This window comes from Balearica regulorum, chromosome 9 (genome assembly GCF_011004875.1).
Source record: "Balearica regulorum gibbericeps isolate bBalReg1 chromosome 9, bBalReg1.pri, whole genome shotgun sequence".
NCBI classification, from domain to species: domain Eukaryota; kingdom Metazoa; phylum Chordata; class Aves; order Gruiformes; family Gruidae; genus Balearica; species Balearica regulorum.
Genome location: NC_046192.1, coordinates 26026219 through 26044983, shown reverse-complemented (window position 1 = coordinate 26044983; position 18765 = coordinate 26026219). Strand labels below are relative to the sequence as shown.

Here is an 18765-nt window from a genome sequence, read left to right as displayed (position 1 = left end):
ATCTGAATTAGATAAGGGTTTTTTTAATCCTCTCAGGCAGGGTTCAGAAGCCCCTTCAATCAGCAGAAGAAATCAGGATAGACAAATTTTACCTAGGGGTACTGGTGCAATTTCTGTAATGGGGATGAAGGGGGAAATAAATTACAACCTTCGATTGTCCTCTGGCAACATCAACAAATAACATTTGCATTTCCTACATCACGCAGGACTCAGAAAAAGAATTTTGATGAAGTAAGAACTGCTTATCACGAGACATTTTATTTGTCTTGAGAAACTTCTTTAATCTCAGTTTCTTTAGTAATTGGATTATATCTACTGCTAGAGGTGGAGTTGTTTTTCCTAGACAGTACAAATGGTATTTATTATTGCTTTTAAATTGCATGCATCGTTACTCCTACAAATTCCTTTCACGATCGGCTCCCTTTTTGCTTGCACATATCTTTGTGCGCTTTTCACCAAAAAGATTCCCAAAGTCACTTTGTAGGTAGATGATGACAGTCAGAAAAAAAATCCTACTTTCAGACCACCTTCTTTAGCTCCTGTAAATCCGTGAACTTTTCTGAACGCATTGGATGGCTGCCACCAGCTGCAGTGGCCCTCTTTAGATGTGTAATTTGAATGTACATTTCTGCCACAGTTTTTCAAAGCCCACAAACCTACAAATGTATTTCTCATGTGGTGATTTCCAGTGATTTAAAAAACAAGTGGTGTAAGTTATTTATGTCTGTTTAGTCTTAAACAATTGAGACCTGAAATTACAAACTTTTAAAACCAGCAGTTTAATTTTGTATTATTGCCAAAAACTGCTTCCATTCTTTAACATGTCCAAAAGAATATAATCAAATCCTACAAGTAGCCTGAGCAAGAGACAGCACTGTGCTGGGGAAAAAAAAAAAAAAGAGGGGAAAAAAAATCATCGGTCAAGCACAAAACAGTGCCTTAAGGGCTTGTGTTGGGCTCGCTGTCATTTGCAATGATGTTTCCATACATTTCTCTGTGTGAAAGGAAGCACTGAGAGTATTTTAATCCTTTTTTTGATCCCTGGGCACAGAGAAAGAGATTACTACAATCCTTTAAAAGGCAGTGTTTTTTTCTTGCACTTAGATGTGTTCCCTATGCACTCCCATGTAAAAAGCTATTATATTTTAGCATGGATGAGAACAGTGCAGAAACAGTACCTATAATTTGTTTCATTGAGCTAAGTAAGCTGTTTTAAAGAGCTGATGCTTTGATCTGACTTGCAGATGAGAGAGAGATAAACAAACATTTCCTGGCATTTTGACTACATTCTTACTTGCAAGAATAAGGCATTGTCTGTGAACAGTGGGTCTACTGGTTAGAGTAATAAATTTGCATGAATAGCACATAAAAAATGACTGTTTATCTGTTGTCCATCTCCCCTACTTGAATCACAAAACCAGATCAAATTGTAATGCATCCATGAATTAAAAAAAAAAAAAAAAAATATGGTGCAGTTAAAGTAATTAGAGCTATTGTTTCTAGTAGATGGAGAAACACTTGTTAATATTGCATAGGTATTTATAAATAACAATATTAAATTAATGATAGCCTGTTTTCTTATATTATGTTCTGTTTGTTGTTCTGTATCTGCTATTATAAATCATGCAGGATGTTCCTCCAGCTCCTAAGATACTCAAGAAGTAGCTTTTGCTCAGTCATGAGTTTAGGATTTTGTTTATGCTGAAAACATCTGGTTTACACGCTCACCTTCACCCCAAGTGAGAAATGGCATGAGGAAAACATCGTTATCATTGGAACTGTGCTTGGTTATTTGTACAGAAATCATGGCCTTATTGAAAAACATGAATATTGCCAACTGCAGAAATAGCGCAGTGGGTTGGAAGCAATGGAATGACATGCTCAGCACAAAAAAAAGAGTTTAGGGAAATAAAAATTTAAAGATTGAATTCCAAATACTTTCTCCAGTGCAGCAGTCAGAAGGAAGACAAGGAATGAAGTGAGAAGTGTGAGACTGTTGCAGTGGAATAATCTGAGGACTTTATTTAAATGTAAGGCTATAAAATAAAATAAAAAAAAATTTGAATAGGCTCACAGAAATAAGGATTTCTATTACAGAAACTTTCAGAAAATATGATATTTCAGTATGGGTACTTCTAGCAAGGAAAAGTGCAGCACCCCATTTCCAGAGGGAGAGGGCTGATGGGGTATTCCTAGCTAACTGGACAATGTTGGTATTACTGGCAGGAAAACCGAAGCTGCTGCACCCACGGTGTGCGCCCACGGTGCTCGTGTTCCCATGAGCAAGCCAATGGAAATGGTCTTGTAGGTAAGAGATTACAGTGTCATAGTCTTGAGCTCTGAGAGGCTTGTATTAAAATGCATAAGCTGTCTTTTCAGGACAGTTATTACAAATATTTTTCTCTCTTCGGTCTGAATTGTGAGCCATTCTTCAGAAACAAGGAAGAAATTATTGCGTTGCAATAAAATCTAAGAGCTGCCACATATCATAAAGGGTCCCTTGGTTTCCTTTATGTTCGTAACCACGGCACATTTCTCTTTCTGGGTTGGCATAGCTGTGCAAGTCGATGCAGGGGTGGGAAGGTCACTCTGACCCCCCACATAGACACCCCGAATCAGCTTTCTTGGCAGCTTGGTATTCCCTTCATGCCTTGTATCAGCCATGACCACAACCTTCCCCATACTAGTATTTTTTTGTTCTGCTCAGCCTCAGCACCGTGAGGCCTCTGTCCCGCGGGAAGATTGACCTGGCTCTGAGGAGTATCTGCACGTCTGTGAAAACCTCTTTCACCTTGCCTTTGGAAGAAAAGAATGGAGGAGAGGATTGGGGCAGGAAGAAGCTTTGACAGAAAGCAAAGGTAAGGTTCTAATTTCTAGGGCTTGAAATAATTAACTGCGTTTGCCTTTTACAAGCAGATCTTCAAATTTCATTTTGGATCAAGCAAAGTAACATAGACTATCAGTAGGTTTTATCTTTTAGGTTGTATTTCTTTATATCCCTGTATTTCTTTATGCATTTCAAATGATTTCAAGAGCCAGCACAGTTGTGGAAAAAGTGCTCTTAGCTGCAGTTTTTCGTTGAACTTAATGTCTTTGTACTAAATTAAATTTTGGGTTTACTACATTTTCAGCATTTTGTAAATAGAATCTCCCGTTGTAGAAAAATTGTACTTTTGATAATACAGGTATTTCCCTTGTTAGCTCTAGCTTATGTTTTTTATTTTTGATGTCATGAATTAGTCTAAAGACCAAAAATGCTGCTTTCAGGTTCCCCTTCAGTTGCTGCCTAAGAAATAAATTTACTGTTGCACAAAATGTAAGAGAAAAAGATGTAATAGAAAAAGTTTTAATTCTCAGGAGCTTGAAGAAATGTGATATTGCAGCCTTGTGCCTAATTTTCACGTATCTCAGATGAAGGGCACAGACTGATTCGTAGCAATCTCAAAGCAGGGATAACTCAAGAGATTAGAAAAATACACAGCCTGTAAAATTCAAACTACTTATTAATACAATATTGGCTGAGCCAGTCTCTGACTTGATATAGGCAAGGAATGGGAGGAAAGGTGCTGGTCTGCCTTGGACACAATGACCCACCATAATTACAAACTCTATATTCCTGGATAGAAATATGCTCCAAAGCTGCAGAAGAGCCCAAATTTGAACCTCATTATGTGGTACAGGGGAAGAGTAGTGGGTTCTACACCCTTGCTCATCGTGTTGCGTGCCTACACCAAGAGGTGATTGTCCCAGTTGGTTCAAACAGAAGGCTCTACTGAAGTTCCCATTTACTAAACAGACACCAGCAGATATGAAAGATATCTTGAAATCTGTAGTATATCCCCTCCTTGTGCCATAGAATATTTCCTTCAGTTTTCCAGCTGTGCTTTTAATTCCAACTGCACCTTTCAGGAGTTGACTTTAAGACGACAATTTATTTCCATTATTTAGGAAAAAAAAATTAGAGGGTATAAAGCATGAGAAGTCAGTAATGTGGCAAAGATGAAAACATCAGGTTTAGAAAAAAAAAAAAATCCAAACTTTCCCACTCTGCCCCCTCCCTCCCAAATATCCCTTACTCTTCAATAAGCAAAAACTAGATGAGGAAAGACTGTCTCGTGACTGATTTCAGTAGCAAGCAGCATGTAACTATACCTCCCAATTAATTTTTAGTCCCTGGTTGGAAAAATATTATGGACTTATTCTCATGTGAATTTTTCTCACAATTCCAGTCTTTACCTCAGTAGAATCCTTCTCAGGATTTCGTTCTGCTCTTTAGCGATCAGTTGGGTGAGTCAATGTGTTCACAGTTGTAAGGGTGTGGGCAGGAAGACGTGCAGGCAATTAGGTAAGATATGGGCAGACTGGATATTGAAACGCACACAATAAGAGGGACGCCTGGAAAATTCTTACAGAACTTAACAGCTGCTCCTCTTAGACCAAAACACAGATTTTTATACCAAATTTCACAAATATTACCATATACAGCAGGTATATAGCTGCAGAAACAAAACCTATACATAATATATAATGGCACTGGATAGATGTTGGTCATTGATAAAAATCTCTGGGTGTTCTGGTGGTGAGGATGCAAAATAGGAACTGGAATTTAAAGACTAATAAAACGCTTTTTAAAAAGACCTTTTGAAAATTTCACCCTCAGTCTGGGTACAGTGAGGGTTTCTTAGGTGGGAGCGGAAGCAGGCTGGAAGCAGCCAGGGAGCTATTTTGAACTCTTGGTTCCCACATGGGTGATGATCAGATCTGGAAACAACATCTTTCTAAAACAAAGCAGTGCAGTATGTGAGTTCAGAATACACCAAAGGGTTGTTGGTTTTTTCCAGAAACTTCTACTCGTACATTTGAGGACAAAAATATACCTCTGGGGACTTCAGGTACAATGCACAATAACAATTAATTTTTTAAATGGGAAATAATATGAGTAATGCATCATTACTGACTACCACAGAGAAAGTTTATAGCAGTTTCTTTTTTAGCCATTAATAAACAGGCTAATCATTAACATTCATTACTGAGGAATGTATTGGATATTATATTATTGAGTTGTTATTGCATTATATTATTGAGTTGTTATTCTGAATACACAGCATGCTAAATGTGGTATTTAATTGTAAATTACTGCTTCATTGCTCCATATTCTAAAGATGCAGTACAATATTTCATAGCTTTAGTGGTTTATATCTTACGCTTTGGTTTTCCAACAAGTATTTTTGAAAACTCTCTTTCTGTAGGACCTGAGTTGCTGTTCACTGTTTCATTCCAAATCATTATTTTGATGAAACCTGTAAGAACTGAAAATGGGAGGGTAATAGTTTAATGTTTCTTGAAATAACGTGTAATGCTTGGAAGAGTCACAGGACTTGTACTAGGAGCCTTCATGCATGTTTTCAGAATAGATTTTTATATAGGATAGGTGAGGAATTTAATAGCTGTTTCTCTTCTAGGAGCACGAACACAATTAGTACACATTAGCTTTTTGTTGAATGATAAACTGATTACCTCTTCACTGCTAAAAGCATGATTTTAAGCTGCTAAAAAATTTTACTATTATTATAAATGTATATCACCTTATAAATATGGCATTTCCATTTAGGATTATGCTAATGGCAAAGTTCAGCTTCACAGTCAACAGTATACTAAAAGTCATTGGGTTTCAGACTTTGGTTAAATTTGGATAGATGTAAAAATAAAGTGGGCCACAGGATGACAGCTGAGCACCTGGAATACAAGCTGCAGATTTCATCCTTGCAGACTTCACAATACAGGAAATTTACTCCAGTGTTGGGAGATATTTCTGAGCTTAAAAATTGATTACGTATCTGCATAAGGGAATATTAAATTCAATATACCATCTGAAGCCCATGGCGCTTAGCAGCTGTGAAAACCATTATAATATGACTGCTGTTCAGTTGGTTATGCGAAATGAGTTTGGGGTCTTGGTCCAGTTCTTAGCTCTTGACAGGGGTCTGGGTCACCAAACGGCACGTCAGCTCTGTGCCTTTTATCTTGTCTTTCCTATCAGCAGAGAAGACGGTATATGGAAAGTGAATTAAGGTGCTTCTATGGGAAGCTGGCATAACAGGTGAGTCAAGCGAGAGATATTAATCTCAACTCAACGTATACTGTGTTTTCCAGGTCTAGGAAGTTGACACAGTAGACATGTAGATTTTATCCAAAGAATATTCTCAAGAGTGGAGATCCCAGTAGCAAGAATATTGGAAGCAGCAGGGAGGAGGAGGAGGTGAAGTTTCTGGAGCTCAGACCTGCATATTCTTCATGCTTTTGCTTCTGTCTTAAGTGATTATGGAGTTGAGGTCACTGAAGGAGCAGAAAGGAATAAAAAGAAGGTGGAAAGGAGATGGTGCTAGTCATAAAAGTTGCAGGAGAGGCATGACTTGTCTTACTGATGTAAAATTCCCTGGGTGCCTGAGTGACTTCACCTCTTAGGAGAAATCTTAGAGATGTTTCTGAAAGGGATATTCTTCTAAGTGAAATCATCTAACTGTGAAGTACTAAAAATAGATTTCCTCTCCAGCTACTTGTTTAACTTTTAAGGTTTCTGGCTTTGGCTTAGGTAAATTATGTTTGAAGTTCCTGTCTTCTGCATCACCTCTATGGAGGTCTGGTTCTTAAAAATACGTGTGCTTGTGAGAAGTTGTCTTTTCCCTTTTGCGTGAGAGTTTGTTCTTCTGTTCTGCAACTTCAGAACCTGCTCCCCTTGCATACCAGGGACGCGTACACAGAAAAGATATGCTGACATAGTTCTGCAAGGGGACCAAACTATTGTTGCAAAGACTTCAGTGTTGTGAGCCTGTTTGTTGTATGGCCACACACTGGAGATCTGGGAAAATTTGTGTCATCCCTTACAAAGGCCTGTCCCAAGGCAGTACGAGCTAGCCCTAAGGTAAGGGGTGGGGGAATAGAATACCCAAAAGATGCTCAGGAACATCTCCTCAGTGATTTTCTGCCTTTCTCCAAGCATAATATTTCAATATACACTTTAATATATAAGCCAACACTGCTTTTCCCCTCCAGACAAACTAAGCTCCTTTTTTCCAAGGTAAGTTCTTAGAAGTTGCTTGTTTTGACATTCTGTACATAATAAATATCGTTATATGCTAATGACACAGTCCTTCAACAGAAATGAACTACTGATGCATAAAAGGTTGTTACTGGCAGTACAGTGCCACTTACAGAAGCTCCTTCTCTTTTAAGAAGGCTCAATTACCTTTCTGAAGCCACTGGGACATCACAAGGATAATACTCCCTTTCAAGAAATCTCTCTCTTCAAGCTGATGGAAACCCTGTGTTGCTGAAAGGTGGCAATTAATCCTTAAACAAAGATGTATTGCTTGTCATAGGTTCCTGCTGGTCTCCAGTAACACAAGAGGCATTTCTATCTGCTAAAATCTGACTTTCTTATGTTGTTGTCTACTCCTATCTTATAAACATCTGACATACATTTTCTTCCAAATAAGAATTTCTTTTTTATTTTACCATTATGGCAGCTCTAGGAGGTGTTTTTTCATTTCATAACAACACCCCTGGGGACAAAGAGCTAACAGTGAGACTAAATTCCCTAAAGCAATTTTCTTTGATATCCACACCCTCTCCTTGTTCTATTGGTACAATCAGAAGTTAGAGATGGATAAAAAGTACTCAGTTACAAGTTCATCTCCTGTCAGTGCTAAAGTTCTCTATAGCTTATTTCCAGTGTTTTGACCAATCTGTTATTTCAAAGTTTATTGGAGCTGTCTGTTAAGAGATAGAAGTTTCTCCTGTTATTCGGCCTAACTTTTCATCCTTATTTCATCACCTTTTTCCTTCCCCTCAATTCTGCTTTCTTGCAGCTTGAAAGTAGAGAATCAAACACCATTAAGACTTACAGGAAAGAAGACTTTCTGGAAAGAAGTTTACTAATTGTGGAAGTCTCATGTAAAGTTTCTAAAGTTTTATTTCTTAATCTTAAGACATAACAAATTTCCTCCTAGGTATGAAACAGAAAGACTGCTGGAAGAAAAGTGCAGACTTATGATCCTGTTGTCCATTGCTGTAAGGCACTATGGCTGAGCAACGGGAGACAAATTAATCTGACAACTGTTGGCTTCTCAATGGGTTTTGTAAGGTTCTTTTTCTTTTTTGTGTATGATAAATATTTGTTTTTCACTAGTTTTAGCAAATCTAGTGATACAGTTAAAAAAACCCCAATAATTGGAGCAGAAATTTAGACAATCCTGCTTGCTCCTCTCACTGTCCCTCATAGGGTTAACAGCTGCCAAGCCCACAGGCAAGACAGGACAGGTCCTTATGGTATTGAAAGGGAACAAACATTGATGCTTCTGGAAAATGGAGTTGTAGGACATGACCTGAACCATGAGCCTTCCAGTTGAGTCCAGGAGAAGAGCTGCCTTCCAGGAAGATGGTCCTCCAGCCCAGGAGGGAATGGCAGATGACGGGCAGATGACTGAAAAGCCAAGCCTTGTGCATGGACAGCGGTATTGTGGAAAAACGGGTGAAATGGGAGGTAGGAAAAGGTTAATAAGTAGTGAGAGAGGAAGGAAGAAGAAATCAAAGTACAAAAAAAAAAAAAATCATCTCAGTCTATCTCTTTCAGTCCTTTGGCTTAGAGTTGCTAGCTCCGGTTGGCCTCCCACTCTTTTGGTTGGTTTTTTTTTTTTTTTCCCCCCAAATCTATTCATAGCGATTTATTTAACACTTCTGTTTGCTTTAAAAACTGAGAGTACATCAAGGCTAAATATAAGCATAACTCCAGCTCTTTGTTCTTTCCTACAAAGGCTGTAGCTAAGATTCTTCGCTACCTTGCACCTTGAGATACTAATTACACATGTCAAATTAGGTGTGGACTGCTACTACCAACATCAGAGGAGAGTTTTGTTTGATGTCTTACACCTTCCCTCCACAGACTGAAATCAATGCCAGAGGTGCAAGACATACTAATACCTACCTATCTACCTACCTGTTTATCTCGATGGAAAGCTTTCTGATTAAAATATGGGAGCAAAACAGTGCACTTGGGATACACTCCTAACTTTTGACGTGCTGCTTTTAGAAACTTAGGCAGGTTGATTAACCATTCCATCTCTGAAGTGTGGTCAGATGCATACACAGCATTTACCTAAGGGCAGTTTGCAAGCTTAGTTCAGTAACAGTTGTGATATACCTTTTTATGCTTGTGGTAGACATGATAGAAAGAGAAAACATTTATATTTAAGGTAAGCTTGACAATTTTTTTCACTGATTAAAACAAAAATATTGGGTTTTTTCCATAAAAAAACCTCCCTAATGATCTATTTCCTTCAGTAACTAAACAGCTGCAAGCATCTCGTTAGCCAGTGTTTAGCACTCTAGAGCAGATTTAAATTCCCTCTTGCTCTGCCGTTGTCCTTCCCTGCATTTCTTTCCCCTGCTCGCTCTTTAATGTGCAGTCAGGACCCCATTTCTATGGAGACTCACTCATCGACCTGTTTGCAGTGGTTAAGGGTAAGTACATTCAGGAACCTTGGGACTCCAGCTCATATGTTCCTCTGAGAGAGACCTTTCATTTAACTGCCTTTTATGCCTGTCTGCTCTTCTGCGTAAATAATAAATAATAACAAAGATAATCCTGTATAAGACTTTTCCCCTCTGAACATAACCTGCAGCACTACAGAAGTGGAGATAGCACAATATGCCATTGTATTTGGGGAAAAGGGACAAAGCTCTGTGTCTTGATAAAACGTCGGGGCCATCCGTGTGTGACGCATTTACTGGGGACTGGGTACAAGCCTTCAAGAAATGTGTCTTAGAGTAAACAGGTTTCAAAGACACAGTTGTTACAGAGCTGCCACAATTTCAACTTTGAGCAATGAATACTGTAAATGTAAATTGCCATTATAAAATGCAGTAATTGTAATTTCCAGGAGTTTTACTTTCCTATTTTATCCTGCTGTTTATACCCAACCAAGAGCTGTAGCATTTGTTCAAATGCTCACTAATACACTGTTTAATTCAAATTGTTTTTAAATAGCTTTCTAAATTCTATTTCATTTTGTTATTTTTGGATTTATTACTGCTTTAGTTCATAAAACTGCTGGATTCCAAAATCTGAATTACAGTCCCTCTATTTTTCTTTACTACAATAAGTTGTATACAAGTATTCTTGATTACTTTCCTTTAGTTCCTCGTGAAATAATAAAGTAACAGCTTTTTATGCTCTATTTAAATTTTGAGTGCCAGCCAAGATCCTTCTTTCCCTGTTTTAGCATCCATCTAAAGTGAGTTTTCTAATCAGCTATGCCCTCCACATCATAAAGTCTCCCCTCTCTATCTTTGCTGATAACTCCAGAGATTTTCAGGCCAGGAAATTATTGGTCATGCTTCCCTAGTTATGCTTCCCCCAAGAATCTAGCCCTTAGGAAATTCGTACTCTCAACTCCTGTTCCCTGATCTCGAGAAACATACAGATTTCATGAGCAGATGGTTACATGTAGTTTCGAAGGTCAATGTTCAAGGAGGTTGCAAAACTTTAACTGAATACTTACATGCTGTACAACTTCGTTCACCTTTGTTTTTGGTAAATTTATTTAATTGATCTTAAGCTCATTTTCTCTCTGAATGGTCTCTCTCACTTTTCAATAAAAGCCCTAGAAGGACAACATTCAATTTTAAGTGCAAAGATTAGTTTAAACCAAGACTCCTGTTGATTTAAAAGGGTTTTTCGATAACCAATCCGCATGTTCAATAAAAAACCATGACAGATTTGCATGCTTAAGACAAGACTATAGAAAACACACAAATATATACTTACACACATGTGCACATACATCTCTAGGCACATGTGTGCAGCCAGTAAGCTTTTCCAGAGAAATTTGCACTTTTAACCATGGGTGGTTCTGCCCATGGCTCTGCTGCAGCGAGTGAAGCAAAGCCCTTTTCACCCGTCTCAGGACTCCTCGTGATGCCAATGTTTGCTCCTCTGGCAATGTTCAACAGACACTGTGCTTTGCAGTATCTCCAGTTCAAGTTATACGAAGTAAAAATAAGGCAGAGCGACTCTGGAAACAGAAAATGACTGCGAAGGTTCAAAGGATGGGGAAAAAATGTAGAACTCAAAGTAACCCCGTTCAAACCTGCTGTCCATCTGGAAAAGCGTATTCTCCCTCAACAATCTTCACTCATGGCAAATTTCTGAGAAATTAAAAGCAAACGAATAAATTGAAAACTAAAGTGCAGCTCCACACATCCTATTCTTTGTTATATTCCCTAATCAGCAATGGGCTGATGTTACAAATGAAAAACTTGGATTATAACTGTGAAAATATACTCTGCAGAGAAAACGTCAAACTACATTCAGATCCAAAAACCAGTGCTTAACTCAGGCTGTGAAATGAAAAGACAGTCAACAGCACAGAGAACTCGTCATTGTGAGCTGGGTTATTACGCTCACATTTGAACGTTATCAAGTGTTCAGATGTGAGATGTGATTTCTAAGCATCTCCATAAGCCTGTGCTCTTAGAAATGGATTCACCTCTAGAAGACACTATGATGTGTATATCCCCGCAATGATTCATGAGATCTTCTTGATCCTTCCTCTCCTACCCTCTTACTATGGTTAAGCGTTATTCAGACTTTTATTCATGAGATCTTTTTTTCTATGACTTCTGAGATACACCAGAGATGCTTCTATGTTAAATATGGTATCAGTTTTAACATTGTAGTTGGTATTTGCATTTCATTTTGTTTCCAAGAAGCTCTGGGTTGTTTTTTAAAGAATGGCTCAAATATTTGTCATCTGGCTCCTGCAGTAAAGCTGAATAGATAGGAAAGTACTTCTACTGATAGTTTTAGCAATCTTCCTTGATTCTACTACTTTCAAGGTCAGTTCGCTCCTTATTTAGAGAACCAAACTTTGTAAAGCCTCTCTTAACAGGCCAGCGACTTGGGATTTTGGTTGTTTTTCTCTTTGTTCCAGTACAGTTTTGCCTGGGCTTTATAATACATCCACTTGAGTATAAGAAATCTATTATAAGAGATGTCAAGGACACAAGCTCGTCTGGCTTGCATTGCAGAGATAGGGTTAAGATGCTTTTTGTGCAGTGCGTTTTGCTGTAACTTGCAGTTCCCACCTCCGTCGTCGTGGTCTTTCACTCTCTCCTCTGCTGCCTACTGCAACTCTCTCTTGCTTCAGTTGGTTTCATCCTTTCCCTTTTGTCTTTTGTGTTTGAAGGCGAGGTCAGAGCGCTGCTCGTCTGTGCAGGCTCCCAGCAGAGCAGGAGATAGCTGACGTGAAGGCCTGGTCTGAGCCGCGCGGGGGTACAGACGACGCCTGAAAGGGAAGTTCTAACAGGAAAAAAAGAAAGCTGGAAGGACCCAGAGGTTTAAGGCACAACCCTTTGGAAACAAGAGGTCAGATAAAGGTTTAAAATTGTATATAGTGTTCTTCTGGCTTTGATGGAAAGTTCCTTTAGAGCCCAGCTGGAAGAAAGGACTCAAAGTGATGGGAGGGTTTGCAAGCGCGCTGATTTTTCTGCCTTATCATCAGTATTGCACACTTTGCAATATCCAAAGTCTTTTACTTTGCTGTTCAAAAGTCTGTGGAGAGAAGAGTAAATTATACCCTTCAATGACAAATTGACTGTATGAGTAAAGTGCACACACAGAAAATTAATTATAGCAACTTTAACTCCAAAGATTTCCTCCTTCCTTCCTCCACCCAAAGAAAGACGGAGGTAATGTTGCCTGTAACAGCTTCCAGCACTATTAGTTCTCACTTCATGTAGCTACATCCTGTGCTTTGAACGTAGGTCATATAATGTGGAGAGGTGACGATTTCTTTGAGCTGGGTACCTGAGGCAGCTCCACAACAGACAGGGCTGAGGGGACCACCAGGCACTTTGCTGTCTTTGTAAGTAATACAATGTACTCAGGTGAAACACATCAAGTAGCCACTCCTCTTTTCATTAAAAACATTCAAATCTATGGACTCTTTGCTCAAAAGAATCTGCTTTGGCAATTTCTTTAGGTTTTCTCCTTTTTTAAATTTTTTTTTTTTTTTTTTTTCCCGGCACAGTTGCAAAACACTGATACTCTGACATTCTGCAAAGAACTGTAATCTGATTTTCTGGTTCAAAATTAATTTTGGTTTCAAATATGACCCAACAGACATACAAATCTTACTTAAACTTGTCAAATCCTGGATAAAATATTTCAGTTGATACAGACTGACATTTTTAACCAAGATGTTTGATTTGTAAAGATGTTCTCAATTCCAGCTTTTTCTTATGAACTGTGAAGGGAATAATTTTAGACATCTCATTGTCATTGCATATCTAAGTGACCAGTGATTCACTTGATAGCTTTACACGTGCAATGTATGACATAACTAAATCATGGAGCTTTAATTGCTTATATTTTGTAAATGCAAGGATAAGATTTTAATTAATAAATTCAAATTATTAAAGCAGAGCATCTGCATTACAAAACTCAGAAGTCTGACCATTTTCCTGGAATCAGCTGAACAAACTCCAGCTGTTTAGATAGAAAACCCAAGCACGTGAAATTTGTGGTTTCACTCTATCCCTATTCGTGACCACTTCTTAAGCAAGAAAGAAATCCTTCCTTCGTGTGAGGTATCCCTAAATGCACAGGCACCTCAATCGTAAGTAAAGGTTTGCACATTCAGGACCTAAATTATAGTGTTTTGAGCCTGAATTACTTGGTCTTTTTTATCATCTGTGAAATATATCTTCTTTGACATTGGTCGCTCTCATTTAGAAAGCAGAGTAGATTGCATACACTTACATTTCCAGAAAAGCTATACTATAGTGACTTTGGTGACTTAACTTTGTTATCCATTGTGAGACACTTTACTATCACCTATCCAAAACTTGAAATATTTTACTGATAAAACTTACATACCCAGTATTGTGTTTGATGTTGCTTTTGTGAGAACTGCCAAATAATAATTTATGTACAAAAGTTTTTGGTTTTTCTTCTGAAGTGTAACTGTTAAAAAAAAAAAAAAATATGTTGAGAAAAAAGCAGTTTTATTTTTTGGCCTCTCTACAAAAATGTCTTATAAGATTTAAATCAATTGCATGGAGGAAAAATCCAGCGCATCCAAGCAGACAACTTGGTATGCTCTACAACAAATTATTCCAACTCACTGCAAATGTTTATAATGAAAACGATAACTGGACCTTAGCTACTCTGGAGCAATACTGGAGATGGTGGTACAAATGTATTCTGATAGATTATATCTTAACTCAGGACAACCATCTGCATACCGAACAAAGTCATAAGGGACATGCAAAGTATGCCATGTCACTTCTACTAGCTGCAATGTTATTCTTCTTGGACAATTTTTGAACGGGAATATGAGGGAGGCTGGGAACCGTTTGCCTTTCCTGAGGCTGGTGAAGGTGAGCACAAGGCAGAGTCCAGCTCAGCAGCGGGGTTAGGGCTATACGTGCATGCCCATGTTTTGCATACGCTCATGCAGAGTCAAAAATTTCAATTAGCTCTTAATAGAGAACTAATTTTATGTTTTTACATAGCACTACTCAAATTGCTCTTGATAAATAAATTATTGGATGAATTGAGCCCTGGATTTACATATCATTTCTGATCCGAAGTTATGCATTCATTATTCACAAGTGTTTGATGAACAGTTTATGAAAAAAAGAAAAGCAAAACCAAACAAACATTAACTATGCATTTTGTACGATGATTGATTCACCACCAGTGACAAAATTATTGTTTTTCCATGACTGAATAGCTAACCTTAAAAAAAAGAAAAAAGCGCAGCTTAATCATCGAAGTGCTGAACCTTGTTATGCATAAGTGCGTTTGTTCAGACAACTCAAAATATTTACCCTAAGAAAAAACAATTATCAATCACTAATGGAAATAAAGATCCGTGGTATTTGTGGTTATGGAGCTCATGACCTATCTGAACGTGCTGACACTGAACAGCAGCTTGGAACTGAAATACCAGGCTGGTGCCAATCAAAGCGTGCAACTGAGCAGCACGGAGAAATTGCAAATAACCACAGCAAAGTGGCTATAAACCACATGTAGACCAAGAAATGACTGCTTTTGAAACAGTGCAAGGTAAACAGCATTATCCTAAACTTCTTCAAACTACTGATCCTGAATTTGTTTCTGTTCTGCCGACTTGTCTTTCACTTTATTCAAAGCCCAAAGACTCAAAGGCCTGAGGTTATGGAGGAGCCATCGATCCATTTTGTGATGGCTATGTGGTCTGCATCGAATTTGTAAATTTTAATTAATGAGGTAGAAAAATTGTTATAGCAAGGCTGCTAAGGCTGACCAATGTTACCATGCGTTGAAAGCTGCATGGTCAGTCCTCCATCAGCCTGGGGAGAAGGAAATGTAAATCCATAAGACAGCACTGGAAATCTTTAGGAAAACTTTGTTATTAATGTCTAGAATGCCCCTAACCATGTGATTAAACAGCAATGACCTGGTTATATGAAAAAAAGCCCCTACAGAAGAACTTACTCAAGCTATTTTAATTGATTGTTCAGTCACCTGCAAATGATGCCCCTGGCTACAAAATGCAAATTTGCCTCAAAACATTCATGTTCATATGATGAGAAAAAGGCGTGCTGTACTTTGAATCCCAATGAGCTGGGCTTGCGCACCCTCTCCTCTGCACGTGCCAAGTTATATATATATGTGAATATACACATACAAATTATACATTTTAAGTGTAAACATAATGCCTGTTTATATATATTTAATAACGTGGACTTGTAGACAATTCTAAGAGGTAAAAAAGATACTTAACATCAGTTTTTGCAAACATGGATGCTAGCCCAGGACAAGTTCTAGCTCTCACTTCAGTTATGAATCTGCACTTTGTAAACATGGGCTGTCTACCTAAGGAGGTGAAAAGTCACGTGAGCCTCTCCCGATGAGCCAAATCTTGCACAGAAAGAGCAATGAAGGTCTTACACAATACTTGCTGTTCACTGCTCTGTGATGGGTATGTAAAAAAAACCTTTTTTTGAGTTCTGTAGACATTTTCTGATTAAAGAAATGTATTCATAAACTAGGGCCAATACTGTTGAAGCAGTGGACTTTCTATACTGTTGAGATCAGCTTAACTAAACTTGAACCTGAATGGCATCTTCTACTGCTGGGGAAAAACAAAACATACACAAAGAGAGAAGCAGCAGACAACTTCACATGGCTTGTTTAAGCAGGTCATGCTTTATAAATATCACCAATGTGGAAAGAGAACTGCAGAGCACGTACTCTAAATGTTGATTCTTCTAACTGAATTACAGAGGTATAGCCATGGTTGTTGGAGGGGACCTCTGGAAAGCTGTGGTTCAGCCTCAAAGCATGACCTCACTGGTGATCCCTAAGTGTTCTCCCTTGTTGCATCTCCACCCCTTACACCAGGCAGTCTCTGTGCACGTCTAGCAAAGCCTGATGTCCCACTGGCTACTGGTGGCAGGGTCCTCTGCACCTCCTGCATATCCCCTTGGGTTGCCATGGTAGAAAAGCTCTGTCTCACGCTCATTTGGCAAGAGCTTAAAAAATGTGAGCTGAAAGTAGAGATAGGAATCTTGTTGCTGTTTGTCTTCTAGATCATCCCCTCAAATCCTGGAATATTTGCTGCATGTCGTAGCTTTCTGGTGTTTTCTCCAATCATATCTTAAGTTATTTAAATTATAGGGTTGATACTTCTTCCCTTGAGAGACTATTCCACAATCTAATACATCTCAGTGCCAAGGAGCTTTCTTCACATCCCTTAAACCTATACCCCCTTAGGTTACCCTATATAATTTTTTCCTACTTTAGCTTATTCATCAAATATTTATATGTAGTTCATGTACCTATTTACTCATTACTTAGCCAAATTTTATATACTTAGCTCATCCTTCAGTCTTTAAGTATTTTTCCTAAAGGCTTCTTTTTTTTTTCTTTTTTTTTCTTTTTTTTTTTTTTTTTAGCTTAGAATGTGGTTTGATTGCTAGTGCAGAAGAAAGATTTTTTTTTTTTTTTTCATGTTTATATTAGCCTAAACAAATTAGGGCAATACTTGTACTTATGCACTCATGCATTTTCGGTGACTGCATAAGTATTAAATAAGTACAGAAATTGGTCCGTTGGGCTTGTGTTGCACTTTGGACAGCACTTGATAATCTGAAGTGACATCCAGCTGAAAAATAGCAAAGAGCAGTGAGCCAGAATACAGTGCCTTTGCAAAGGCATATTTCCTTCTCTGTCATCTGGTTATTGAAGGGGCAGAAAAATAACATTGGTCTGCGGTGCAGAAATAAAAAAAATGCATGCATGTTTGTACATATGCATCTGCATACATGCGTGTGTGGACATATGGATGGTAGAGAGCAACAGAGCTGCTTGCTGAGAGAATGGATCAAGCACAAAAGAGAAATTGGCAATAATCAGTGTTTTTCACACCGTTGCATTAATATTTTTGTTCTCTTTGCTGCCATTAGGGAAATGCATGCACTCTGCATTGTTTTCGTATTTTACAGGTGCTAAAAATATTCTGTTGATATGTATCCCATATTGTGTGCATAGCACCCTGGTGCTGTGCTCCAGCCCCATGACAAACCCGTTAGAGGAAATCTTTCTTAAGTTTCTTCTGCTGCAATACCTCATGTTTGGTAGCTCTGGGCAGAGCCCAGCAGGTCCTGGTAGCCTTTCACAGCCTCCAGCCTGTTGGTCCTCATTGATAATCAGGTTCGTATGGGTATAAAGCATCCCCATGCTGTGTAAAATCTTCACCCCCTTGCTTTAGAAGCCTATTTTGATATATACCATGTTCCTGGTTTTGTTTTTATTTGACATGAGACTACATTTTATGGACTTAACTCAAACTTATCTTTCCCTGTCACAGCTAAAGCTGTATTAGTGACTGCTCAAGGAGAATTTATCTGGCAACAGATTTACTTAAATGCCATCACCTGAACCTTCATCCCTGCACGCAGCTGGGGAAGACCTGGGGGAACTTGCCTGGCTGTTCTTATGCTGCCGGGGGGGTGATGGTGGTCATTGAGCCATGCTCCCCAAGGCACTGGGGTAATGAACTGAACGAGGTGAGACACAGGGGCATTTCTGCAAGCTGCAATTTCTAAATGGGATTCTTTTTTTTCACTCTTTAGATGTCTTTTTATCTCTCCTCCAACAGGGCCTGGGGAAAAATGTCCACCCGAGGCTGTCTAACCACTCGGCTCCGTACAAGCTGGAGTGGAGAGAGGCTGCAGACGGGGTGGATGTGGCATGGGGATATGTGTGTTAGCTCCGTGTACCACCGATGTTTTGCTCACGTTTAAGTGGTGTGAAGGAAGCTCGTGACTCCCGTGCCTGGATTATATACATTCGCAAAAAGGCTGTGTACCCTCCATCGCGTGCCTCTCCCGCTGCCAGGAGAAAGGGCTGTACCCCATTTTGCAAACTAAAAGTGGGAGCAGCTGGTGCTGATGGAGGGACTCGAAAAGTTTTGCCGCTGCGGTGCTGCGAGCAGGGCTGCTGGCCTCATCGCCCGGCTGGGGAGGCTCTCCCTGCCCCAGGCTCCGTGCTGCACGAGGGCTGCTCCCTTTTCTTGTCCTGTCTTCAACTGTGGAGTTACTGCTTGTAGGGTCACTTTATAGTAATTTCCACGGGGCTGGCAGAATTCAAACAGATATCTACTTGTTACCTATATTTATTTATTCCTTCTTGCAGCTGTTGCAAGTCTTTATTGC

The 18765-nt window shown here is 38.9% G+C and overlaps 1 long non-coding RNA gene across 1 annotated transcript; it reads left to right on the top strand.

Moving 5' to 3' along the window:
* Positions 1 to 706: 706 nt before the first annotated feature.
* On the top strand, positions 707 to 18111 carry LOC142603009 (uncharacterized). Its single transcript, XR_012836880.1, has 3 exons — positions 707 to 2863; positions 12251 to 12424; positions 17919 to 18111. It is a non-coding gene; the product is annotated as an uncharacterized LOC142603009 (long non-coding RNA).
* Positions 18112 to 18765: the final 654 nt, after the last annotated feature.